At 45.3% G+C, this 20,063-nt stretch overlaps 51 non-coding genes across 51 annotated transcripts; 33 read left to right on the top strand and 18 right to left on the bottom strand.

Annotated features, from left to right (window-relative positions):
* The first annotated feature begins 266 nt into the window (after positions 1–266).
* On the top strand, positions 267–353 carry trnay-gua (transfer RNA tyrosine (anticodon GUA)). The gene is given in 2 exon segments: positions 267–303; positions 318–353. It is a non-coding gene; the product is annotated as a tRNA-Tyr (tRNA).
* A 62-nt stretch (positions 354–415) lies between these two features.
* Positions 416–487, bottom strand: trnae-cuc (transfer RNA glutamic acid (anticodon CUC)). The gene has a single exon. It is a non-coding gene; the product is annotated as a tRNA-Glu (tRNA).
* A 748-nt stretch (positions 488–1,235) lies between these two features.
* On the top strand, positions 1,236–1,322 carry trnay-gua (transfer RNA tyrosine (anticodon GUA)). The gene is given in 2 exon segments: positions 1,236–1,272; positions 1,287–1,322. It is a non-coding gene; the product is annotated as a tRNA-Tyr (tRNA).
* A 63-nt stretch (positions 1,323–1,385) lies between these two features.
* Positions 1,386–1,457, bottom strand: trnae-cuc (transfer RNA glutamic acid (anticodon CUC)). The gene has a single exon. It is a non-coding gene; the product is annotated as a tRNA-Glu (tRNA).
* A 204-nt stretch (positions 1,458–1,661) lies between these two features.
* On the top strand, positions 1,662–1,734 carry trnak-uuu (transfer RNA lysine (anticodon UUU)). The gene has a single exon. It is a non-coding gene; the product is annotated as a tRNA-Lys (tRNA).
* A 472-nt stretch (positions 1,735–2,206) lies between these two features.
* Positions 2,207–2,293, top strand: trnay-gua (transfer RNA tyrosine (anticodon GUA)). The gene is given in 2 exon segments: positions 2,207–2,243; positions 2,258–2,293. It is a non-coding gene; the product is annotated as a tRNA-Tyr (tRNA).
* Positions 2,294–2,356: 63 nt separating this feature from the next.
* trnae-cuc (transfer RNA glutamic acid (anticodon CUC)) lies at positions 2,357–2,428 on the bottom strand. The gene has a single exon. It is a non-coding gene; the product is annotated as a tRNA-Glu (tRNA).
* Positions 2,429–2,632: 204 nt separating this feature from the next.
* On the top strand, positions 2,633–2,705 carry trnak-uuu (transfer RNA lysine (anticodon UUU)). Its single transcript has one exon. It is a non-coding gene; the product is annotated as a tRNA-Lys (tRNA).
* A 472-nt stretch (positions 2,706–3,177) lies between these two features.
* On the top strand, positions 3,178–3,264 carry trnay-gua (transfer RNA tyrosine (anticodon GUA)). The gene is given in 2 exon segments: positions 3,178–3,214; positions 3,229–3,264. It is a non-coding gene; the product is annotated as a tRNA-Tyr (tRNA).
* A 63-nt stretch (positions 3,265–3,327) lies between these two features.
* Positions 3,328–3,399, bottom strand: trnae-cuc (transfer RNA glutamic acid (anticodon CUC)). Its single transcript has one exon. It is a non-coding gene; the product is annotated as a tRNA-Glu (tRNA).
* Positions 3,400–3,603: 204 nt separating this feature from the next.
* On the top strand, positions 3,604–3,676 carry trnak-uuu (transfer RNA lysine (anticodon UUU)). Its single transcript has one exon. It is a non-coding gene; the product is annotated as a tRNA-Lys (tRNA).
* A 473-nt stretch (positions 3,677–4,149) lies between these two features.
* Positions 4,150–4,236, top strand: trnay-gua (transfer RNA tyrosine (anticodon GUA)). Its single transcript is given in 2 exon segments — positions 4,150–4,186; positions 4,201–4,236. It is a non-coding gene; the product is annotated as a tRNA-Tyr (tRNA).
* Positions 4,237–4,299: 63 nt separating this feature from the next.
* On the bottom strand, positions 4,300–4,371 carry trnae-cuc (transfer RNA glutamic acid (anticodon CUC)). Its single transcript has one exon. It is a non-coding gene; the product is annotated as a tRNA-Glu (tRNA).
* A 204-nt stretch (positions 4,372–4,575) lies between these two features.
* Positions 4,576–4,648, top strand: trnak-uuu (transfer RNA lysine (anticodon UUU)). The gene has a single exon. It is a non-coding gene; the product is annotated as a tRNA-Lys (tRNA).
* A 472-nt stretch (positions 4,649–5,120) lies between these two features.
* Positions 5,121–5,207, top strand: trnay-gua (transfer RNA tyrosine (anticodon GUA)). Its single transcript is given in 2 exon segments — positions 5,121–5,157; positions 5,172–5,207. It is a non-coding gene; the product is annotated as a tRNA-Tyr (tRNA).
* A 63-nt stretch (positions 5,208–5,270) lies between these two features.
* On the bottom strand, positions 5,271–5,342 carry trnae-cuc (transfer RNA glutamic acid (anticodon CUC)). The gene has a single exon. It is a non-coding gene; the product is annotated as a tRNA-Glu (tRNA).
* A 204-nt stretch (positions 5,343–5,546) lies between these two features.
* Positions 5,547–5,619, top strand: trnak-uuu (transfer RNA lysine (anticodon UUU)). The gene has a single exon. It is a non-coding gene; the product is annotated as a tRNA-Lys (tRNA).
* A 473-nt stretch (positions 5,620–6,092) lies between these two features.
* On the top strand, positions 6,093–6,179 carry trnay-gua (transfer RNA tyrosine (anticodon GUA)). Its single transcript is given in 2 exon segments — positions 6,093–6,129; positions 6,144–6,179. It is a non-coding gene; the product is annotated as a tRNA-Tyr (tRNA).
* A 63-nt stretch (positions 6,180–6,242) lies between these two features.
* trnae-cuc (transfer RNA glutamic acid (anticodon CUC)) lies at positions 6,243–6,314 on the bottom strand. Its single transcript has one exon. It is a non-coding gene; the product is annotated as a tRNA-Glu (tRNA).
* A 204-nt stretch (positions 6,315–6,518) lies between these two features.
* On the top strand, positions 6,519–6,591 carry trnak-uuu (transfer RNA lysine (anticodon UUU)). The gene has a single exon. It is a non-coding gene; the product is annotated as a tRNA-Lys (tRNA).
* A 471-nt stretch (positions 6,592–7,062) lies between these two features.
* On the top strand, positions 7,063–7,149 carry trnay-gua (transfer RNA tyrosine (anticodon GUA)). Its single transcript is given in 2 exon segments — positions 7,063–7,099; positions 7,114–7,149. It is a non-coding gene; the product is annotated as a tRNA-Tyr (tRNA).
* Positions 7,150–7,212: 63 nt separating this feature from the next.
* On the bottom strand, positions 7,213–7,284 carry trnae-cuc (transfer RNA glutamic acid (anticodon CUC)). The gene has a single exon. It is a non-coding gene; the product is annotated as a tRNA-Glu (tRNA).
* A 749-nt stretch (positions 7,285–8,033) lies between these two features.
* Positions 8,034–8,120, top strand: trnay-gua (transfer RNA tyrosine (anticodon GUA)). Its single transcript is given in 2 exon segments — positions 8,034–8,070; positions 8,085–8,120. It is a non-coding gene; the product is annotated as a tRNA-Tyr (tRNA).
* A 63-nt stretch (positions 8,121–8,183) lies between these two features.
* Positions 8,184–8,255, bottom strand: trnae-cuc (transfer RNA glutamic acid (anticodon CUC)). The gene has a single exon. It is a non-coding gene; the product is annotated as a tRNA-Glu (tRNA).
* A 204-nt stretch (positions 8,256–8,459) lies between these two features.
* trnak-uuu (transfer RNA lysine (anticodon UUU)) lies at positions 8,460–8,532 on the top strand. Its single transcript has one exon. It is a non-coding gene; the product is annotated as a tRNA-Lys (tRNA).
* Positions 8,533–9,005: 473 nt separating this feature from the next.
* trnay-gua (transfer RNA tyrosine (anticodon GUA)) lies at positions 9,006–9,092 on the top strand. The gene is given in 2 exon segments: positions 9,006–9,042; positions 9,057–9,092. It is a non-coding gene; the product is annotated as a tRNA-Tyr (tRNA).
* Positions 9,093–9,155: 63 nt separating this feature from the next.
* On the bottom strand, positions 9,156–9,227 carry trnae-cuc (transfer RNA glutamic acid (anticodon CUC)). Its single transcript has one exon. It is a non-coding gene; the product is annotated as a tRNA-Glu (tRNA).
* Positions 9,228–9,431: 204 nt separating this feature from the next.
* On the top strand, positions 9,432–9,504 carry trnak-uuu (transfer RNA lysine (anticodon UUU)). The gene has a single exon. It is a non-coding gene; the product is annotated as a tRNA-Lys (tRNA).
* Positions 9,505–10,126: 622 nt separating this feature from the next.
* On the bottom strand, positions 10,127–10,198 carry trnae-cuc (transfer RNA glutamic acid (anticodon CUC)). The gene has a single exon. It is a non-coding gene; the product is annotated as a tRNA-Glu (tRNA).
* A 204-nt stretch (positions 10,199–10,402) lies between these two features.
* Positions 10,403–10,475, top strand: trnak-uuu (transfer RNA lysine (anticodon UUU)). The gene has a single exon. It is a non-coding gene; the product is annotated as a tRNA-Lys (tRNA).
* Positions 10,476–10,948: 473 nt separating this feature from the next.
* Positions 10,949–11,035, top strand: trnay-gua (transfer RNA tyrosine (anticodon GUA)). The gene is given in 2 exon segments: positions 10,949–10,985; positions 11,000–11,035. It is a non-coding gene; the product is annotated as a tRNA-Tyr (tRNA).
* Positions 11,036–11,098: 63 nt separating this feature from the next.
* On the bottom strand, positions 11,099–11,170 carry trnae-cuc (transfer RNA glutamic acid (anticodon CUC)). Its single transcript has one exon. It is a non-coding gene; the product is annotated as a tRNA-Glu (tRNA).
* Positions 11,171–11,374: 204 nt separating this feature from the next.
* trnak-uuu (transfer RNA lysine (anticodon UUU)) lies at positions 11,375–11,447 on the top strand. The gene has a single exon. It is a non-coding gene; the product is annotated as a tRNA-Lys (tRNA).
* Positions 11,448–11,920: 473 nt separating this feature from the next.
* On the top strand, positions 11,921–12,007 carry trnay-gua (transfer RNA tyrosine (anticodon GUA)). The gene is given in 2 exon segments: positions 11,921–11,957; positions 11,972–12,007. It is a non-coding gene; the product is annotated as a tRNA-Tyr (tRNA).
* A 64-nt stretch (positions 12,008–12,071) lies between these two features.
* Positions 12,072–12,143, bottom strand: trnae-cuc (transfer RNA glutamic acid (anticodon CUC)). Its single transcript has one exon. It is a non-coding gene; the product is annotated as a tRNA-Glu (tRNA).
* Positions 12,144–12,891: 748 nt separating this feature from the next.
* On the top strand, positions 12,892–12,978 carry trnay-gua (transfer RNA tyrosine (anticodon GUA)). The gene is given in 2 exon segments: positions 12,892–12,928; positions 12,943–12,978. It is a non-coding gene; the product is annotated as a tRNA-Tyr (tRNA).
* A 63-nt stretch (positions 12,979–13,041) lies between these two features.
* On the bottom strand, positions 13,042–13,113 carry trnae-cuc (transfer RNA glutamic acid (anticodon CUC)). Its single transcript has one exon. It is a non-coding gene; the product is annotated as a tRNA-Glu (tRNA).
* A 204-nt stretch (positions 13,114–13,317) lies between these two features.
* On the top strand, positions 13,318–13,390 carry trnak-uuu (transfer RNA lysine (anticodon UUU)). Its single transcript has one exon. It is a non-coding gene; the product is annotated as a tRNA-Lys (tRNA).
* A 473-nt stretch (positions 13,391–13,863) lies between these two features.
* trnay-gua (transfer RNA tyrosine (anticodon GUA)) lies at positions 13,864–13,950 on the top strand. Its single transcript is given in 2 exon segments — positions 13,864–13,900; positions 13,915–13,950. It is a non-coding gene; the product is annotated as a tRNA-Tyr (tRNA).
* Positions 13,951–14,014: 64 nt separating this feature from the next.
* trnae-cuc (transfer RNA glutamic acid (anticodon CUC)) lies at positions 14,015–14,086 on the bottom strand. Its single transcript has one exon. It is a non-coding gene; the product is annotated as a tRNA-Glu (tRNA).
* Positions 14,087–14,834: 748 nt separating this feature from the next.
* On the top strand, positions 14,835–14,921 carry trnay-gua (transfer RNA tyrosine (anticodon GUA)). The gene is given in 2 exon segments: positions 14,835–14,871; positions 14,886–14,921. It is a non-coding gene; the product is annotated as a tRNA-Tyr (tRNA).
* A 64-nt stretch (positions 14,922–14,985) lies between these two features.
* trnae-cuc (transfer RNA glutamic acid (anticodon CUC)) lies at positions 14,986–15,057 on the bottom strand. The gene has a single exon. It is a non-coding gene; the product is annotated as a tRNA-Glu (tRNA).
* A 204-nt stretch (positions 15,058–15,261) lies between these two features.
* trnak-uuu (transfer RNA lysine (anticodon UUU)) lies at positions 15,262–15,334 on the top strand. The gene has a single exon. It is a non-coding gene; the product is annotated as a tRNA-Lys (tRNA).
* Positions 15,335–16,775: 1,441 nt separating this feature from the next.
* On the top strand, positions 16,776–16,862 carry trnay-gua (transfer RNA tyrosine (anticodon GUA)). The gene is given in 2 exon segments: positions 16,776–16,812; positions 16,827–16,862. It is a non-coding gene; the product is annotated as a tRNA-Tyr (tRNA).
* Positions 16,863–17,201: 339 nt separating this feature from the next.
* On the top strand, positions 17,202–17,274 carry trnak-uuu (transfer RNA lysine (anticodon UUU)). The gene has a single exon. It is a non-coding gene; the product is annotated as a tRNA-Lys (tRNA).
* A 472-nt stretch (positions 17,275–17,746) lies between these two features.
* trnay-gua (transfer RNA tyrosine (anticodon GUA)) lies at positions 17,747–17,833 on the top strand. The gene is given in 2 exon segments: positions 17,747–17,783; positions 17,798–17,833. It is a non-coding gene; the product is annotated as a tRNA-Tyr (tRNA).
* A 338-nt stretch (positions 17,834–18,171) lies between these two features.
* trnak-uuu (transfer RNA lysine (anticodon UUU)) lies at positions 18,172–18,244 on the top strand. Its single transcript has one exon. It is a non-coding gene; the product is annotated as a tRNA-Lys (tRNA).
* Positions 18,245–18,819: 575 nt separating this feature from the next.
* trnae-cuc (transfer RNA glutamic acid (anticodon CUC)) lies at positions 18,820–18,891 on the bottom strand. Its single transcript has one exon. It is a non-coding gene; the product is annotated as a tRNA-Glu (tRNA).
* Positions 18,892–19,095: 204 nt separating this feature from the next.
* Positions 19,096–19,168, top strand: trnak-uuu (transfer RNA lysine (anticodon UUU)). The gene has a single exon. It is a non-coding gene; the product is annotated as a tRNA-Lys (tRNA).
* Positions 19,169–19,640: 472 nt separating this feature from the next.
* On the top strand, positions 19,641–19,727 carry trnay-gua (transfer RNA tyrosine (anticodon GUA)). Its single transcript is given in 2 exon segments — positions 19,641–19,677; positions 19,692–19,727. It is a non-coding gene; the product is annotated as a tRNA-Tyr (tRNA).
* A 63-nt stretch (positions 19,728–19,790) lies between these two features.
* On the bottom strand, positions 19,791–19,862 carry trnae-cuc (transfer RNA glutamic acid (anticodon CUC)). The gene has a single exon. It is a non-coding gene; the product is annotated as a tRNA-Glu (tRNA).
* Positions 19,863–20,063: the final 201 nt, after the last annotated feature.

Here is a 20,063-nt window from a genome sequence, read left to right on the forward strand (position 1 = left end):
TCACAATAGATTTTCTCAAAAAGCAATTCAAATTGTTCTAACCATTGGTGGGACCAACCCGTGGCCTTTTACCATCCACGTGTCCAAAATGCAGTACGCATGCCAATGTTGTTAACAGACATACGTGTTGGTAGCTCTACATGTCCAACTGGTACAGTGTGAGGTTTCCTCTTTGGTGGACCTTAAAGAGTTGAAAAAGCCACAACCGAACTGGTATCTTTGTCAACGTCCTTGTTTCTGGATCTATGCTGCATGTGCGTCAGAATCCTTCGGTAGCTCAGATGGTAGAGCGGAGGACTGTAGAGGTTAAAGCAGCAATCCTTAGGCCACCGGTTCAAATCCGGTTCGAAGGAAGCTTCTTTTTTTCCAGGATATTACTGCCTTTAATGTCATGATGAGCAAAAAGTTTTCTGTTTTCCCTGACCGGGAATCGAACCCGGGCCGCGGCGGTGAGAGCGCCGAATCCTAGCCACTAGACCATCAGGGACAGCGATGTTATGCTAATGGATGAAGGCCTTTACATGAGTTCTGGCTGGCCGTTATTCATAAGTGAAGAAAGACCAGAATGTGGGTTATTCGTGACCACACCAGAACATGTGGACCTTTTTGTGTCAAGACTGTCAAATGCTTCCCATGTCAGAGGTCAAGAATATCTGGACATGTTCTGAATGACAGAGCAAGGCTAAACGTAGCCTGGATAGCTCAGTTGGTAGAGCATCTGACTTTTAATCTGAGTGTCCAGGGTTCAAGTCCCTGTTCAGGCATTGAACTTTACATGACCGTCAGCTCTTGAGCACCGTTCACTCATCGTCAGGCAGGCTTTTGGATTAAGCTGAACTTCCAGCTTTACGTCTGCCTACCTGTGACTTCCTTGTCATTAATTATTTTGTCTATGTCCTTGTTAATGATGACAAAAAAACACCAATTAAAGCCACTCAGCCTTTCCTTTCTCTCTCTCTCTATGTGACATCACAATAGATTTTCTCAAAAAGCAATTCAAATTGTTCTAACCATTGGTGGGACCAACCCGTGGCCTTTTACCATCCACGTGTCCAAAATGCAGTACGCATGCCAATGTTGTTAACAGACATACGTGTTGGTAGCTCTACATGTCCAACTGGTACAGTGTGAGGTTTCCTCTTTGGTGGACCCTAAAGAGTTGAAAAAGCCACAACCGAACTGGTATCTTTGTCAACATCCTTGTTTCTGGATCTATGCTGCATGTGCGTCAGAATCCTTCGGTAGCTCAGATGGTAGAGCGGAGGACTGTAGAGGTTAAAGCAGCAATCCTTAGGCCACCGGTTCAAATCCGGTTCGAAGGAAGCTTCTTTTTTTTCCAGGATATTACTGCCTTTAATGTCATGATGAGCAAAAAGTTTTCTGTTTTCCCTGACCGGGAATCGAACCCGGGCCGCGGCGGTGAGAGCGCCGAATCCTAGCCACTAGACCATCAGGGACAGCGATGTTATGCTAATGGATGAAGGCCTTTACATGAGTTCTGGCTGGCAGTTATTCATGAGTGAAGAAAGACCAGAATGTGGGTTATTCGTGACCACACCAGAACATGTGGACCTTTTTGTGTCAAGACTGTCAAATGCTTCCCATGTCAGAGGTCAAGAATATCTGGACATGTTCTGAATCACAGAGCAAGGCTAAACGTAGCCTGGATAGCTCAGTCGGTAGAGCATCAGACTTTTAATCTGAGGGTCCAGGGTTCAAGTCCCTGTTCAGGCGTTGAACTTTACATGACCGTCAGCTCTTGAGCACCGTTCACTCATCGTCAGGCAGGCTTTTGGATTAAGCTGAACTTCCAGCTTTACGTCTGCCTACCTGTGACTTCCTTGTCATTAATTATTTTGTCTATGTCCTTGTTAATGATGACAAAAAAAATAACAATTAAAGCCACTCAGCCTTTCCTTTCTCTCTCTCTCTATGTGACATCACAATAGATTTTCTCAAAAAGCAATTCAAATTGTTCTAACCATTGGTGGGACCAACCCGTGGCCTTTTACCATCCACGTGTCCAAAATGCAGTACGCATGCCAATGTTGTTAACAGACATACGTGTTGGTAGCTCTACATGTCCAACTGGTACAGTGTGAGGTTTCCTCTTTGGTGGACCCTAAAGAGTTGAAAAAGCCACAACCGAACTGGTATCTTTGTCAACATCCTTGTTTCTGGATCTATGCTGCATGTGCGTCAGAATCCTTCGGTAGCTCAGATGGTAGAGCGGAGGACTGTAGAGGTTAAAGCAGCAATCCTTAGGCCACCGGTTCAAATCCGGTTCGAAGGAAGCTTCTTTTTTTTCCAGGATATTACTGCCTTTAATGTCATGATGAGCAAAAAGTTTTCTGTTTTCCCTGACCGGGAATCGAACCCGGGCCGCGGCGGTGAGAGCGCCGAATCCTAGCCACTAGACCATCAGGGACAGCGATGTTATGCTAATGGATGAAGGCCTTTACATGAGTTCTGGCTGGCAGTTATTCATGAGTGAAGAAAGACCAGAATGTGGGTTATTCGTGACCACACCAGAACATGTGGACCTTTTTGTGTCAAGACTGTCAAATGCTTCCCATGTCAGAGGTCAAGAATATCTGGACATGTTCTGAATCACAGAGCAAGGCTAAACGTAGCCTGGATAGCTCAGTCGGTAGAGCATCAGACTTTTAATCTGAGGGTCCAGGGTTCAAGTCCCTGTTCAGGCGTTGAACTTTACATGACCGTCAGCTCTTGAGCACCGTTCACTCATCGTCAGGCAGGCTTTTGGATTAAGCTGAACTTCCAGCTTTACGTCTGCCTACCTGTGACTTCCTTGTCATTAATTATTTTGTCTATGTCCTTGTTAATGATGACAAAAAAAATAACAATTAAAGCCACTCAGCCTTTCCTTTCTCTCTCTCTCTATGTGACATCACAATAGATTTTCTCAAAAAGCAATTCAAATTGTTCTAACCATTGGTGGGACCAACCCGTGGCCTTTTACCATCCACGTGTCCAAAATGCAGTACGCATGCCAATGTTGTTAACAGACATACGTGTTGGTAGCTCTACATGTCCAACTGGTACAGTGTGAGGTTTCCTCTTTGGTGGACCTTAAAGAGTTGAAAAAGCCACAACCGAACTGGTATCTTTGTCAACGTCCTTGTTTCTGGATCTATGCTGCATGTGCGTCAGAATCCTTCGGTAGCTCAGATGGTAGAGCGGAGGACTGTAGAGGTTAAAGCAGCAATCCTTAGGCCACCGGTTCAAATCCGGTTCGAAGGAAGCTTCTTTTTTTTCCAGGATATTACTGCCTTTAATGTCATGATGAGCAAAAAGTTTTCTGTTTTCCCTGACCGGGAATCGAACCCGGGCCGCGGCGGTGAGAGCGCCGAATCCTAGCCACTAGACCATCAGGGACAGCGATGTTATGCTAATGGATGAAGGCCTTTACATGAGTTCTGGCTGGCCGTTATTCATGAGTGAAGAAAGACCAGAATGTGGGTTATTCGTGACCACACCAGAACATGTGGACCTTTTTGTGTCAAGACTGTCAAATGCTTCCCATGTCAGAGGTCAAGAATATCTGGACATGTTCTGAATCACAGAGCAAGGCTAAACGTAGCCTGGATAGCTCAGTCGGTAGAGCATCAGACTTTTAATCTGAGGGTCCAGGGTTCAAGTCCCTGTTCAGGTGTTGAACTTTACATGACCGTCAGCTCTTGAGCACCGTTCACTCATCGTCAGGCAGGCTTTTGGATTAAGCTGAACTTCCAGCTTTACGTCTGCCTACCTGTGACTTCCTTGTCATTAATTCTTTTGTCTATGTCCTTGTTAATGATGACAAAAAAAAACACCAATTAAAGCCACTCAGCCTTTCCTTTCTCTCTCTCTCTATGTGACATCACAATAGATTTTCTCAAAAAGCAATTCAAATTGTTCTAACCATTGGTGGGACCAACCCGTGGCCTTTTACCATCCACGTGTCCAAAATGCAGTACGCATGCCAATGTTGTTAACAGACATACGTGTTGGTAGCTCTACATGTCCAACTGGTACAGTGTGAGGTTTCCTCTTTGGTGGACCTTAAAGAGTTGAAAAAGCCACAACCGAACTGGTATCTTTGTCAACGTCCTTGTTTCTGGATCTATGCTGCATGTGCGTCAGAATCCTTCGGTAGCTCAGATGGTAGAGCGGAGGACTGTAGAGGTTAAAGCAGCAATCCTTAGGCCACCGGTTCAAATCCGGTTCGAAGGAAGCTTCTTTTTTTTCCAGGATATTACTGCCTTTAATGTCATGATGAGCAAAAAGTTTTCTGTTTTCCCTGACCGGGAATCGAACCCGGGCCGCGGCGGTGAGAGCGCCGAATCCTAGCCACTAGACCATCAGGGACAGCGATGTTATGCTAATGGATGAAGGCCTTTACATGAGTTCTGGCTGGCCGTTATTCATGAGTGAAGAAAGACCAGAATGTGGGTTATTCGTGACCACACCAGAACATGTGGACCTTTTTGTGTCAAGACTGTCAAATGCTTCCCATGTCAGAGGTCAAGAATATCTGGACATGTTCTGAATCACAGAGCAAGGCTAAACGTAGCCTGGATAGCTCAGTCGGTAGAGCATCAGACTTTTAATCTGAGGGTCCAGGGTTCAAGTCCCTGTTCAGGCGTTGAACTTTACATGACCGTCAGCTCTTGAGCACCGTTCACTCATCGTCAGGCAGGCTTTTGGATTAAGCTGAACTTCCAGCTTTACGTCTGCCTACCTGTGACTTCCTTGTCATTAATTCTTTTGTCTATGTCCTTGTTAATGATGACAAAAAAAACACCAATTAAAGCCACTCAGCCTTTCCTTTCTCTCTCTCTCTATGTGACATCACAATAGATTTTCTCAAAAAGCAATTCAAATTGTTCTAACCATTGGTGGGACCAACCCGTGGCCTTTTACCATCCACGTGTCCAAAATGCAGTACGCATGCCAATGTTGTTAACAGACATACGTGTTGGTAGCTCTACATGTCCAACTGGTACAGTGTGAGGTTTCCTCTTTGGTGGACCTTAAAGAGTTGAAAAAGCCACAACCGAACTGGTATCTTTGTCAACGTCCTTGTTTCTGGATCTATGCTGCATGTGCGTCAGAATCCTTCGGTAGCTCAGATGGTAGAGCGGAGGACTGTAGAGGTTAAAGCAGCAATCCTTAGGCCACCGGTTCAAATCCGGTTCGAAGGAAGCTTCTTTTTTTTCCAGGATATTACTGCCTTTAATGTCATGATGAGCAAAAAGTTTTCTGTTTTCCCTGACCGGGAATCGAACCCGGGCCGCGGCGGTGAGAGCGCCGAATCCTAGCCACTAGACCATCAGGGACAGCGATGTTATGCTAATGGATGAAGGCCTTTACATGAGTTCTGGCTGGCCGTTATTCATGAGTGAAGAAAGACCAGAATGTGGGTTATTCGTGACCACACCAGAACATGTGGACCTTTTTGTGTCAAGACTGTCAAATGCTTCCCATGTCAGAGGTCAAGAATATCTGGACATGTTCTGAATCACAGAGCAAGGCTAAACGTAGCCTGGATAGCTCAGTCGGTAGAGCATCAGACTTTTAATCTGAGGGTCCAGGGTTCAAGTCCCTGTTCAGGTGTTGAACTTTACATGACCGTCAGCTCTTGAGCACCGTTCACTCATCGTCAGGCAGGCTTTTGGATTAAGCTGAACTTCCAGCTTTACGTCTGCCTACCTGTGACTTCCTTGTCATTAATTCTTTTGTCTATGTCCTTGTTAATGATGACAAAAAAAAACACCAATTAAAGCCACTCAGCCTTTCCTTTCTCTCTCTCTCTATGTGACATCACAATAGATTTTCTCAAAAAGCAATTCAAATTGTTCTAACCATTGGTGGGACCAACCCGTGGCCTTTTACCATCCACGTGTCCAAAATGCAGTACGCATGCCAATGTTGTTAACAGACATACGTGTTGGTAGCTCTACATGTCCAACTGGTACAGTGTGAGGTTTCCTCTTTGGTGGACCTTAAAGAGTTGAAAAAGCCACAACCGAACTGGTATCTTTGTCAACGTCCTTGTTTCTGGATCTATGCTGCATGTGCGTCAGAATCCTTCGGTAGCTCAGATGGTAGAGCGGAGGACTGTAGAGGTTAAAGCAGCAATCCTTAGGCCACCGGTTCAAATCCGGTTCGAAGGAAGCTTCTTTTTTTTCCAGGATATTACTGCCTTTAATGTCATGATGAGCAAAAAGTTTTCTGTTTTCCCTGACCGGGAATCGAACCCGGGCCGCGGCGGTGAGAGCGCCGAATCCTAGCCACTAGACCATCAGGGACAGCGATGTTATGCTAATGGATGAAGGCCTTTACATGAGTTCTGGCTGGCCGTTATTCATGAGTGAAGAAAGACCAGAATGTGGGTTATTCGTGACCACACCAGAACATGTGGACCTTTTTGTGTCAAGACTGTCAAATGCTTCCCATGTCAGAGGTCAAGAATATCTGGACATGTTCTGAATCACAGAGCAAGGCTAAACGTAGCCTGGATAGCTCAGTTGGTAGAGCATCAGACTTTTAATCTGAGTGTCCAGGGTTCAAGTCCCTGTTCAGGCATTGAACTTTACATGACCGTCAGCTCTTGAGCACCGTTCACTCATCGTCAGGCAGGCTTTTGGATTAAGCTGAACTTCCAGCTTTACGTCTGCCTACCTGTGACTTCCTTGTCATTAATTATTTTGTCTATGTCCTTGTTAATGATGACAAAAAAACACCAATTAAAGCCACTCAGCCTTTCCTTTCTCTCTCTCTCTATGTGACATCACAATAGATTTTCTCAAAAAGCAATTCAAATTGTTCTAACCATTGGTGGGACCAACCCGTGGCCTTTTACCATCCATGTGTCCAAAATGCAGTACGCATGCCAATGTTGTTAACAGACATACGTGTTGGTAGCTCTACATGTCCAACTGGTACAGTGTGAGGTTTCCTCTTTGGTGGACCCTAAAGAGTTGAAAAAGCCACAACCGAACTGGTATCTTTGTCAACATCCTTGTTTCTGGATCTATGCTGCATGTGCGTCAGAATCCTTCGGTAGCTCAGATGGTAGAGCGGAGGACTGTAGAGGTTAAAGCAGCAATCCTTAGGCCACCGGTTCAAATCCGGTTCGAAGGAAGCTTCTTTTTTTTCCAGGATATTACTGCCTTTAATGTCATGATGAGCAAAAAGTTTTCTGTTTTCCCTGACCGGGAATCGAACCCGGGCCGCGGCGGTGAGAGCGCCGAATCCTAGCCACTAGACCATCAGGGACAGCGATGTTATGCTAATGGATGAAGGCCTTTACATGAGTTCTGGCTGGCAGTTATTCATGAGTGAAGAAAGACCAGAATGTGGGTTATTCGTGACCACACCAGAACATGTGGACCTTTTTGTGTCAAGACTGTCAAATGCTTCCCATGTCAGAGGTCAAGAATATCTGGACATGTTCTGAATCACAGAGCAAGGCTAAACGTAGCCTGGATAGCTCAGTCGGTAGAGCATCAGACTTTTAATCTGAGGGTCCAGGGTTCAAGTCCCTCTTCAGGCGTTGAACTTTACATGACCGTCAGCTCTTGAGCACCGTTCACTCATCGTCAGGCAGGCTTTTGGATTAAGCTGAACTTCCAGCTTTACGTCTGCCTACCTGTGACTTCCTTGTCATTAATTATTTTGTCTATGTCCTTGTTAATGATGACAAAAAAAACAACAATTAAAGCCACTCAGCCTTTCCTTTCTCTCTCTCTCTATGTGACATCACAATAGATTTTCTCAAAAAGCAATTCAAATTGTTCTAACCATTGGTGGGACCAACCCGTGGCCTTTTACCATCCACGTGTCCAAAATGCAGTACGCATGCCAATGTTGTTAACAGACATACGTGTTGGTAGCTCTACATGTCCAACTGGTACAGTGTGAGGTTTCCTCTTTGGTGGACCTTAAAGAGTTGAAAAAGCCACAACCGAACTGGTATCTTTGTCAACGTCCTTGTTTCTGGATCTATGCTGCATGTGCGTCAGAATCCTTCGGTAGCTCAGATGGTAGAGCGGAGGACTGTAGAGGTTAAAGCAGCAATCCTTAGGCCACCGGTTCAAATCCGGTTCGAAGGAAGCTTCTTTTTTTTCCAGGATATTACTGCCTTTAATGTCATGATGAGCAAAAAGTTTTCTGTTTTCCCTGACCGGGAATCGAACCCGGGCCGCGGCGGTGAGAGCGCCGAATCCTAGCCACTAGACCATCAGGGACAGCGATGTTATGCTAATGGATGAAGGCCTTTACATGAGTTCTGGCTGGCCGTTATTCATGAGTGAAGAAAGACCAGAATGTGGGTTATTCGTGACCACACCAGAACATGTGGACCTTTTTGTGTCAAGACTGTCAAATGCTTCCCATGTCAGAGGTCAAGAATATCTGGACATGTTCTGAATCACAGAGCAAGGCTAAACGTAGCCTGGATAGCTCAGTCGGTAGAGCATCAGACTTTTAATCTGAGGGTCCAGGGTTCAAGTCCCTGTTCAGGTGTTGAACTTTACATGACCGTCAGCTCTTGAGCACCGTTCACTCATCGTCAGGCAGGCTTTTGGATTAAGCTGAACTTCCAGCTTTACGTCTGCCTACCTGTGACTTCCTTGTCATTAATTCTTTTGTCTATGTCCTTGTTAATGATGACAAAAAAAAACACCAATTAAAGCCACTCAGCCTTTCCTTTCTCTCTCTCTCTATGTGACATCACAATAGATTTTCTCAAAAAGCAATTCAAATTGTTCTAACCATTGGTGGGACCAACCCGTGGCCTTTTACCATCCACGTGTCCAAAATGCAGTACGCATGCCAATGTTGTTAACAGACATACGTGTTGGTAGCTCTACATGTCCAACTGGTACAGTGTGAGGTTTCCTCTTTGGTGGACCTTAAAGAGTTGAAAAAGCCACAACCGAACTGGTATCTTTGTCAACGTCCTTGTTTCTGGATCTATGCTGCATGTGCGTCAGAATCCTTCGGTAGCTCAGATGGTAGAGCGGAGGACTGTAGAGGTTAAAGCAGCAATCCTTAGGCCACCGGTTCAAATCCGGTTCGAAGGAAGCTTCTTTTTTTTCCAGGATATTACTGCCTTTAATGTCATGATGAGCAAAAAGTTTTCTGTTTTCCCTGACCGGGAATCGAACCCGGGGCGCGGCGGTGAGAGCGCCGAATCCTAGCCACTAGACCATCAGGGACAGCGATGTTATGCTAATGGATGAAGGCCTTTACATGAGTTCTGGCTGGCCGTTATTCATGAGTGAAGAAAGACCAGAATGTGGGTTATTCGTGACCACACCAGAACATGTGGACCTTTTTGTGTCAAGACTGTCAAATGCTTCCCATGTCAGAGGTCAAGAATATCTGGACATGTTCTGAATCACAGAGCAAGGCTAAACGTAGCCTGGATAGCTCAGTCGGTAGAGCATCAGACTTTTAATCTGAGGGTCCAGGGTTCAAGTCCCTGTTCAGGCGTTGAACTTTACATGACCGTCAGCTCTTGAGCACCGTTCACTCATCGTCAGGCAGGCTTTTGGATTAAGCTGAACTTCCAGCTTTACGTCTGCCTACCTGTGACTTCCTTGTCATTAATTCTTTTGTCTATGTCCTTGTTAATGATGACAAAAAAAACACCAATTAAAGCCACTCAGCCTTTCCTTTCTCTCTCTCTCTATGTGACATCACAATAGATTTTCTCAAAAAGCAATTCAAATTGTTCTAACCATTGGTGGGACCAACCCGTGGCCTTTTACCATCCACCTGTCCAAAATGCAGTACGCATGCCAATGTTGTTAACAGACATACGTGTTGGTAGCTCTACATGTCCAACTGGTACAGTGTGAGGTTTCCTCTTTGGTGGACCTTAAAGAGTTGAAAAAGCCACAACCGAACTGGTATCTTTGTCAACGTCCTTGTTTCTGGATCTATGCTGCCTGTGTGTCAGAATCCTTTGGTAGCTCAGATGGTAGAGCGGAGGACTGTAGAGGTCAAAGCAGCAATCCTTAGGCCACCGGTTCAAATCCGGTTCGAAGGAAGCTTCTTTTTTTTCCAGGATATTACTGCCTTTAATGTCATGATGAGCAAAAAGTTTTCTGTTTTCCCTGACCGGGAATCGAACCCGGGCCGCGGCGGTGAGAGCGCCGAATCCTAGCCACTAGACCATCAGGGACAGCGATGTTATGCTAATGGATGAAGGCCTTTACATGAGTTCTGGCTGGCCGTTATTCATGAGTGAAGAAAGACCAGAATGTGGGTTATTCGTGACCACACCAGAACATGTGGACCTTTTTGTGTCAAGACTGTCAAATGCTTCCCATGTCAGAGGTCAAGAATATCTGGACATGTTCTGAATCACAGAGCAAGGCTAAACGTAGCCTGGATAGCTCAGTCGGTAGAGCATCAGACTTTTAATCTGAGGGTCCAGGGTTCAAGTCCCTGTTCAGGTGTTGAACTTTACATGACCGTCAGCTCTTGAGCACCGTTCACTCATCATCAGGCAGGCTTTTGGATTAAGCTGAACTTCCAGCTTTACGTCTGCCTACCTGTGACTTCCTTGTCATTAATTCTTTTGTCTATGTCCTTGTTAATGATGACAAAAAAAAACACCAATTAAAGCCACTCAGCCTTTCCTTTCTCTCTCTCTCTATGTGACATCACAATAGATTTTCTCAAAAAGCAATTCAAATTGTTCTAACCATTGGTGGGACCAACCCGTGGCCTTTTACCATCCACGTGTCCAAAATGCAGTACGCATGCCAATGTTGTTAACAGACATACGTGTTGGTAGCTCTACATGTCCAACTGGTACAGTGTGAGGTTTCCTCTTTGGTGGACCTTAAAGAGTTGAAAAAGCCACAACCGAACTGGTATCTTTGTCAACGTCCTTGTTTCTGGATCTATGCTGCATGTGCGTCAGAATCCTTCGGTAGCTCAGATGGTAGAGCGGAGGACTGTAGAGGTTAAAGCAGCAATCCTTAGGCCACCGGTTCAAATCCGGTTCGAAGGAAGCTTCTTTTTTTTCCAGGATATTACTGCCTTTAATGTCATGATGAGCAAAAAGTTTTCTGTTTTCCCTGACCGGGAATCGAACCCGGGCCGCGGCGGTGAGAGCGCCGAATCCTAGCCACTAGACCATCAGGGACAGCAATGTTATGCTAATGGATGAAGGCCTTTACATGAGTTCTGGCTGGCCGTTATTCATGAGTGAAGAAAGACCAGAATGTGGGTTATTCGTGACCACACCAGAACATGTGGACCTTTTTGTGTCAAGACTGTCAAATGCTTCCCATGTCAGAGGTCAAGAATATCTGGACATGTTCTGAATCACAGAGCAAGGCTAAACGTAGCCTGGATAGCTCAGTTGGTAGAGCATCAGACTTTTAATCTGAGGGTCCAGGGTTCAAGTCCCTGTTCAGGCATTGAACTTTACATGACCGTCAGCTCTTGAGCACCGTTCATTCATCGTCAGGCAGGCTTTTGGATTAAGCTGAACTTCCAGCTTTACGTCTGCCTACCTGTGACTTCCTTGTCATTAATTCTTTTGTCTATGTCCTTGTTAATGATGACAAAAAAAAACACCAATTAAAGCCACTCAGCCTTTCCTTTCTCTCTCTCTCTATGTGACATCACAATAGATTTTCTCAAAAAGCAATTCAAATTGTTCTAACCATTGGTGGGACCAACCCGTGGCCTTTTACCATCCACGTGTCCAAAATGCAGTACGCATGCCAATGTTGTTAACAGACATACGTGTTGGTAGCTCTACATGTCCAACTGGTACAGTGTGAGGTTTCCTCTTTGGTGGACCCTAAAGAGTTGAAAAAGCCACAACCGAACTGGTATCTTTGTCAACATCCTTGTTTCTGGATCTATGCTGCATGTGCGTCAGAATCCTTCGGTAGCTCAGATGGTAGAGCGGAGGACTGTAGAGGTTAAAGCAGCAATCCTTAGGCCACCGGTTCAAATCCGGTTCGAAGGAAGCTTCTTTTTTTTTCCAGGATATTACTGCCTTTAATGTCATGATGAGCAAAAAGTTTTCTGTTTTCCCTGACCGGGAATCGAACCCGGGCCGCGGCGGTGAGAGCGCCGAATCCTAGCCACTAGACCATCAGGGACAGCGATGTTATGCTAATGGATGAAGGCCTTTACATGAGTTCTGGCTGGCCGTTATTCATGAGTGAAGAAAGACCAGAATGTGGGTTATTCGTGACCACACCAGAACATGTGGACCTTTTTGTGTCAAGACTGTCAAATGCTTCCCATGTCAGAGGTCAAGAATATCTGGACATGTTCTGAATCACAGAGCAAGCCTAAACGTAGCCTGGATAGCTCAGTCGGTAGAGCATCAGACTTTTAATCTGAGGGTCCAGCGTTCAAGTCCCTGTTCAGGCGTTGAACTTTACATGACCGTCAGCTCTTGAGCACCGTTCACTCATCGTCAGGCAGGCTTTTGGATTAAGCTGAACTTCCAGCTTTACGTCTGCCTACCTGTGACTTCCTTGTCATTAATTATTTTGTCTATGTCCTTGTTAATGATGACAAAAAAACACCAATTAAAGCCACTCAGCCTTTCCTTTCTCTCTCTCTCTATGTGACATCACAATAGATTTTCTCAAAAAGCAATTCAAATTGTTCTAACCATTGGTGGGACCAACCCGTGGCCTTTTACCATCCACGTGTCCAAAATGCAGTACGCATGCCAATGTTGTTAACAGACATACGTGTTGGTAGCTCTACATGTCCAACTGGTACAGTGTGAGGTTTCCTCTTTGGTGGACCCTAAAGAGTTGAAAAAGCCACAACCGAACTGGTATCTTTGTCAACATCCTTGTTTCTGGATCTATGCTGCATGTGCGTCAGAATCCTTCGGTAGCTCAGATGGTAGAGCGGAGGACTGTAGAGGTTAAAGCAGCAATCCTTAGGCCACCGGTTCAAATCCGGTTCGAAGGAAGCTTCTTTTTTTTCCAGGATATTACTGCCTTTAATGTCATGATGAGCAAAAAGTTTTCTGTTTTCCCTGACCGGGAATCGAACCCGGGCCGCGGCGGTGAGAGCGCCGAATCCTAGCCACTAGACCATCAGGGACAGCAATGTTATGCTAATGGATGAAGGCCTTTACATGAGTTCTGGCTGGCCGTTATTCATGAGTGAAGAAAGACCAGAATGTGGGTTATTCGTGACCACACCAGAACATGTGGACCTTTTTGTGTCAAGACTGTCAAATGCTTCCCATGTCAGAGGTCAAGAATATCTGGACATGTTCTGAATCACAGAGCAAGGCTAAACGTAGCCTGGATAGCTCAGTTGGTAGAGCATCAGACTTTTAATCTGAGGGTCCAGGGTTCAAGTCCCTGTTCAGGCATTGAACTTTACATGACCGTCAGCTCTTGAGCACCGTTCATTCATCGTCAGGCAGGCTTTTGGATTAAGCTGAACTTCCAGCTTTACGTCTGCCTACCTGTGACTTCCTTGTCATTAATTCTTTTGTCTATGTCCTTGTTAATGATGACAAAAAAAAACACCAATTAAAGCCACTCAGCCTTTCCTTTCTCTCTCTCTCTATGTGACATCACAATAGATTTTCTCAAAAAGCAATTCAAATTGTTCTAACCATTGGTGGGACCAACCCGTGGCCTTTTACCATCCACGTGTCCAAAATGCAGTACGCATGCCAATGTTGTTAACAGACATACGTGTTGGTAGCTCTACATGTCCAACTGGTACAGTGTGAGGTTTCCTCTTTGGTGGACCCTAAAGAGTTGAAAAAGCCACAACCGAACTGGTATCTTTGTCAACATCCTTGTTTCTGGATCTATGCTGCATGTGCGTCAGAATCCTTCGGTAGCTCAGATGGTAGAGCGGAGGACTGTAGAGGTTAAAGCAGCAATCCTTAGGCCACCGGTTCAAATCCGGTTCGAAGGAAGCTTCTTTTTTTTTCCAGGATATTACTGCCTTTAATGTCATGATGAGCAAAAAGTTTTCTGTTTTCCCTGACCGGGAATCGAACCCGGGCCGCGGCGGTGAGAGCGCCGAATCCTAGCCACTAGACCATCAGGGACAGCGATGTTATGCTAATGGATGAAGGCCTTTACATGAGTTCTGGCTGGCCGTTATTCATGAGTGAAGAAAGACCAGAATGTGGGTTATTCGTGACCACACCAGAACATGTGGACCTTTTTGTGTCAAGACTGTCAAATGCTTCCCATGTCAGAGGTCAAGAATATCTGGACATGTTCTGAATCACAGAGCAAGCCTAAACGTAGCCTGGATAGCTCAGTCGGTAGAGCATCAGACTTTTAATCTGAGGGTCCAGCGTTCAAGTCCCTGTTCAGGCGTTGAACTTTACATGACCGTCAGCTCTTGAGCACCGTTCACTCATCGTCAGGCAGGCTTTTGGATTAAGCTGAACTTCCAGCTTTACGTCTGCCTACCTGTGACTTCCTTGTCATTAATTATTTTGTCTATGTCCTTGTTAATGATGACAAAAAAACACCAATTAAAGCCACTCAGCCTTTCCTTTCTCTCTCTCTCTATGTGACATCACAATAGATTTTCTCAAAAAGCAATTCAAATTGTTCTAACCATTGGTGGGACCAACCCGTGGCCTTTTACCATCCACGTGTCCAAAATGCAGTACGCATGCCAATGTTGTTAACAGACATACGTGTTGGTAGCTCTACATGTCCAACTGGTACAGTGTGAGGTTTCCTCTTTGGTGGACCCTAAAGAGTTGAAAAAGCCACAACCGAACTGGTATCTTTGTCAACATCCTTGTTTCTGGATCTATGCTGCATGTGCGTCAGAATCCTTCGGTAGCTCAGATGGTAGAGCGGAGGACTGTAGAGGTTAAAGCAGCAATCCTTAGGCCACCGGTTCAAATCCGGTTCGAAGGAAGCTTCTTTTTTTTTCCAGGATATTACTGCCTTTAATGTCATGATGAGCAAAAAGTTTTCTGTTTTCCCTGACCGGGAATCGAACCCGGGCCGCGGCGGTGAGAGCGCCGAATCCTAGCCACTAGACCATCAGGGACAGCGATGTTATGCTAATGGATGAAGGCCTTTACATGAGTTCTGGCTGGCCGTTATTCATGAGTGAAGAAAGACCAGAATGTGGGTTATTCGTGACCACACCAGAACATGTGGACCTTTTTGTGTCAAGACTGTCAAATGCTTCCCATGTCAGAGGTCAAGAATATCTGGACATGTTCTGAATCACAGAGCAAGGTTAAACGTAGCCTGGATAGCTCAGTCGGTAGAGCATCAGACTTTTAATCTGAGGGTCCAGGGTTCAAGTCCCTGTTCAGGCGTTGAACTTTACATGACCGTCAGCTCTTGAGCACCGTTCAGTCATCATCAGGCAGGCTTTTGGATTAAGCTGAACTTCCAGCTTTACGTCTGCCTACCTGTGACTTCCTTGTCATTAATTCTTTTGTCTATGTCCTTGTTAATGATGACAAAAAAAACACCAATTAAAGCCACTCAGCCTTTCCTTTCTCTCTCTCTCTATGTGACATCACAATAGATTTTCTCAAAAAGCAATTCAAATTGTTCTAACCATTGGTGGTACCAACCCGTGGCCTTTTACCATCCACGTGTCCAAAATGCAGTACGCATGCCAATGTTGTTAACAGACATACGTGTTGGTAGCTCTACATGTCCAACTGGTACAGTGTGAGGTTTCCTCTTTGGTGGACCTTAAAGAGTTGAAAAAGCCACAACCGAACTGGTATCTTTGTCAACGTCCTTGTTTCTGGATCTATGCTGCATGTGCGTCAGAATCCTTCGGTAGCTCAGATGGTAGAGTGGAGGACTGTAGAGGTTAAAGCAGCAATCCTTAGGCCACCGGTTCAAATCCAGTTCGAAGGAAGCTTCTTTTTTTCCAGGATATTACTGCCTTTAATGTCATGATGAGCAAAAAGTTTTCTGTTTTCCCTGACCGGGAATCAAACCCTGGCCGCGGCGGTGAGAGCGCCGAATCCTAGCAACTAGACCATCAGGGACAGCGATGTTATGCTAATGGATGAAGGCTTTTACATGAGTTCTGGCTGGCCGTTATTCATGAGTGAAGAAAGACCAGAATGTGGGTTATTCGTGACCACACCAGAACATGTGGACCTTTTTGTGTCAAGACTGTCAAATGCTTCCCATGTCAGAGGTCAAGAATATCTGGACATGTTCTGAATCACAGAGCAAGGCTAAACGTAGCCTGGATAGCTCAGTCGGTAGAGCATCAGACTTTTAATCTGAGTGTCCAAGGTTCAAGTACCTGTTCAGGCGTTGAACTTTACATGACCGTCAGCTCTTGAGCACCGTTCACTCATCGTCAGGCAGGCTTTTGGATTAAGCTGAACTTCCAGCTTTACGTCTGCCTACCTGTGACTTCCTTGTCATTAATTATTTTGTCTATGTCCTTGTTAATGATGACAAAAAAACAACAATTAAAGCCACTCAGCCTTTTCTTTCTCTCTCTCTCTATGTGACATCACAATAGATTTTCTCAAAAAGCAATTCAAATTGTTCTAACCATTGGTGGGACCAACCCGTGGCCTTTTACCATCCACGTGTCCAAAATGCAGTACGCATGCCAATGTTGTTAACAGACATACGTGTTGGTAGCTCTACATGTCCAACTGGTACAGTGTGAGGTTTCCTCTTTGGTGGACCTTAAAGAGTTGAAAAAGCCACAACCGAACTGGTATCTTTGTCAACGTCCTTGTTTCTGGATCTATGCTGCATGTGCATCAGAATCCTTCGGTAGCTCAGATGGTAGAGCGGAGGACTGTAGAGGTTAAAGCAGCAATCCTTAGGCCACCGGTTCAAATCCGGTTCGAAGGAAGCTTCTTTTTTTTCCAGGATATTACTGCCTTTAATGTCATGATGAGCAAAAAGTTTTCTGTTTTCCCTGACCGGGAATCGAACCCGGGCCGTGGCCGTGAGAGCGCCGAATCCTAGCCACTAGACCATCAGGGACAGCGATGTTATGCTAATGGATGAAGGCCTTTACATGAGTTCTGGCTGGCTGTTATTCATGAGTGAAGAAAGACCAGAATGTGGGTTATTCGTGACCACACCAGAACATGTGGACCTTTTTGTGTCAAGACTGTCAAATGCTTCCCATGTCAGAGGTCAAGAATATCTGGACATGTTCTGAATCACAGAGCAAGGCTAAACGTAGCCTGGATAGCTCAGTCGGTAGAGCATCAGACTTTTAATCTGAGGGTCCAGGGTTCAAGTCCCTGTTCAGGCGTTGAACTTTACATGACCGTCAGCTCTTGAGCACCGTTCACTCATCGTCAGGCAGGCTTTTGGATTAAGCTGAACTTCCAGCTTTACGTCTGCCTACCTGTGACTTCCTTGTCATTAATTATTTTGTCTATGTCCTTGTTAATGATGACAAAAAAAACACCAATTAAAGCCACTCAGCCTTTCCTTTCTCTCTCTCTCTATGTGACATCACAATAGATTTTCTCAAAAAGCAATTCAAATTGTTCTAACCATTGGTGGGACCAACCCGTGGCCTTTTACCATCCACGTGTCCAAAATGCAGTACGCATGCCAATGTTGTTAACAGACATACGTGTTGGTAGCTCTACATGTCCAACTGGTACAGTGTGAGGTTTCCTCTTTGGTGGACCTTAAAGAGTTGAAAAAGCCACAACCGAACTGGTATCTTTGTCAACGTCCTTGTTTCTGGATCTATGCTGCATGTGCGTCAGAATCCTTCGGTAGCTCAGATGGTAGAGCGGAGGACTGTAGAGGTTAAAGCAGCAATCCTTAGGCCACCGGTTCAAATCCGGTTCGAAGGAAGCTTCTTTTTTTCCAGGATATTACTGCCTTTAATGTCATGATGAGCAAAAAGTTTTCTGTTTTCCCTGACCGGGAATCGAACCCGGGCCGGGGCGGTGAGAGCGCCGAATACTAGCCACTAGACCATCAGGGACAGCGATGGAATGCTAATGAATGAAGGCTTTTACATGAGTTCTGGCTGGCCGTTATTCATGAGTGAAGAAAGACCAGAATGTGGGTTATTCGTGACCACACCAGAACATGTAGACCTTTTTGTGTCAAGACTGTCAAATGCTTCCCATGTCAGAGGTCAAGAATATCTGGACATGTTCTGAATCACAGAGCAAGGTTAAACGTAGCCTGGATAGCTCAGTCGGTAGAGCATCAGACTTTTAATCTGAGGGTCCAGGGTTCAAGTCCCTGTTCAGGCGTTGAACTTTACATGACCGTCAGCTCTTGAGCACCGTTCACTCATCGTCAGGCAGGCTTTTGGATTAAGCTGAACTTCCAGCTTTACGTCTGCCTACCTGTGACTTCCTTGTCATTAATTATTTTGTCTATGTCCTTGTTAATGATGACAAAAAAACACCAATTAAAGCCACTCAGCCTTTCCTTTCTCTCTCTCTCTATGTGACATCACAATAGATTTTCTCAAAAAGCAATTCAAATTGTTCCAAAATGCAGTACGCATGCCAATGTTGTTAACAGACATACGTGTTGGTAGCTCTACATGTCCAACTGGTACAGTGTGAGGTTTCCTCTTTGGTGGACCTTAAAGAGTTGAAAAAGCCACAACCGAACTGGTATCTTTGTCAACGTCCTTGTTTCTGGATCTATGCTGCATGTGTGTCAGAATCCTTTGGTAGCTCAGATGGTAGAGCGGAGGACTGTAGAGGTCAAAGCAGCAATCCTTAGGCCACCGGTTCAAATCCGGTTCGAAGGAAGCTTCTTTTTTTTCCAGGATATTACTGCCTTTAATGTCATGATGAGCAAAAAGTTTTCTGTTTTCCCTGACCGGGAATCGAACCCGGGCCGCGGCGGTGAGAGCGCCGAATCCTAGCCACTAGACCATCAGGGACAGCGATGTTATGCTAATGGATGAAGGCCTTTACATGAGTTCTGGCTGGCCGTTATTCATGAGTGAAGAAAGACCAGAATGTGGGTTATTCGTGACCACACCAGAACATGTGGACCTTTTTGTGTCAAGACTGTCAAATGCTTCCCATGTCAGAGGTCAAGAATATCTGGACATGTTCTGAATCACAGAGCAAGGCTAAACGTAGCCTGGATAGCTCAGTCGGTAGAGCATCAGACTTTTAATCTGAGGGTCCAGGGTTCAAGTCCCTGTTCAGGTGTTGAACTTTACATGACCGTCAGCTCTTGAGCACCGTTCAGTCATCGTCAGGCAGGCTTTTGGATTAAGCTGAACTTCCAGCTTTACGTCTGCCTACATGTGACTTCCTTGTCATTAATTATTTTGTCTATGTCCTTGTTAATGATGACAAAAAAAACAACAATTAAAGCCACTCAGCCTTTCCTTTCTCTCTCTCTCTATGTGACATCACAATAGATTTTCTCAAAAAGCAATTCAAATTGTTCTAACCATTGGTGGGACCAACCCGTGGCCTTTTACCATCCACGTGTCCAAAATGCAGTACGCATGCCAATGTTGTTAACAGACATACGTGTTGGTAGCTCTACATGTCCAACTGGTACAGTGTGAGGTTTCCTCTTTGGTGGACCCTAAAGAGTTGAAAAAGCCACAACCGAACTGGTATCTTTGTCAACATCCTTGTTTCTGGATCTATGCTGCATGTGCGTCAGAATCCTTCGGTAGCTCAGATGGTAGAGCGGAGGACTGTAGAGGTTAAAGCAGCAATCCTTAGGCCACCGGTTCAAATCCGGTTCGAAGGAAGCTTCTTTTTTTTCCAGGATATTACTGCCTTTAATGTCATGATGAGCAAAAAGTTTTCTGTTTTCCCTGACCGGGAATCGAACCCGGGCCGCGGCGGTGAGAGCGCCGAATCCTAGCCACTAGACCATCAGGGACAGCGATGTTATGCTAATGAATGAAGGCTTTTACATGAGTTCTGGCTGGCCGTTATTCATGAGTGAAGAAAGACCAGAATGTGGGTTATTCGTGACCACACCAGAACATGTGGACCTTTTTGTGTCAAGACTGTCAAATGCTTCCCATGTCAGAGGTCAAGAATATCTGGACATGTTCTGAATCACAGAGCAAGACTAAAC

Source organism: Brachyhypopomus gauderio, unplaced genomic scaffold (assembly GCF_052324685.1).
Source record: "Brachyhypopomus gauderio isolate BG-103 unplaced genomic scaffold, BGAUD_0.2 sc94, whole genome shotgun sequence".
NCBI lineage: Eukaryota > Metazoa > Chordata > Actinopteri > Gymnotiformes > Hypopomidae > Brachyhypopomus > Brachyhypopomus gauderio.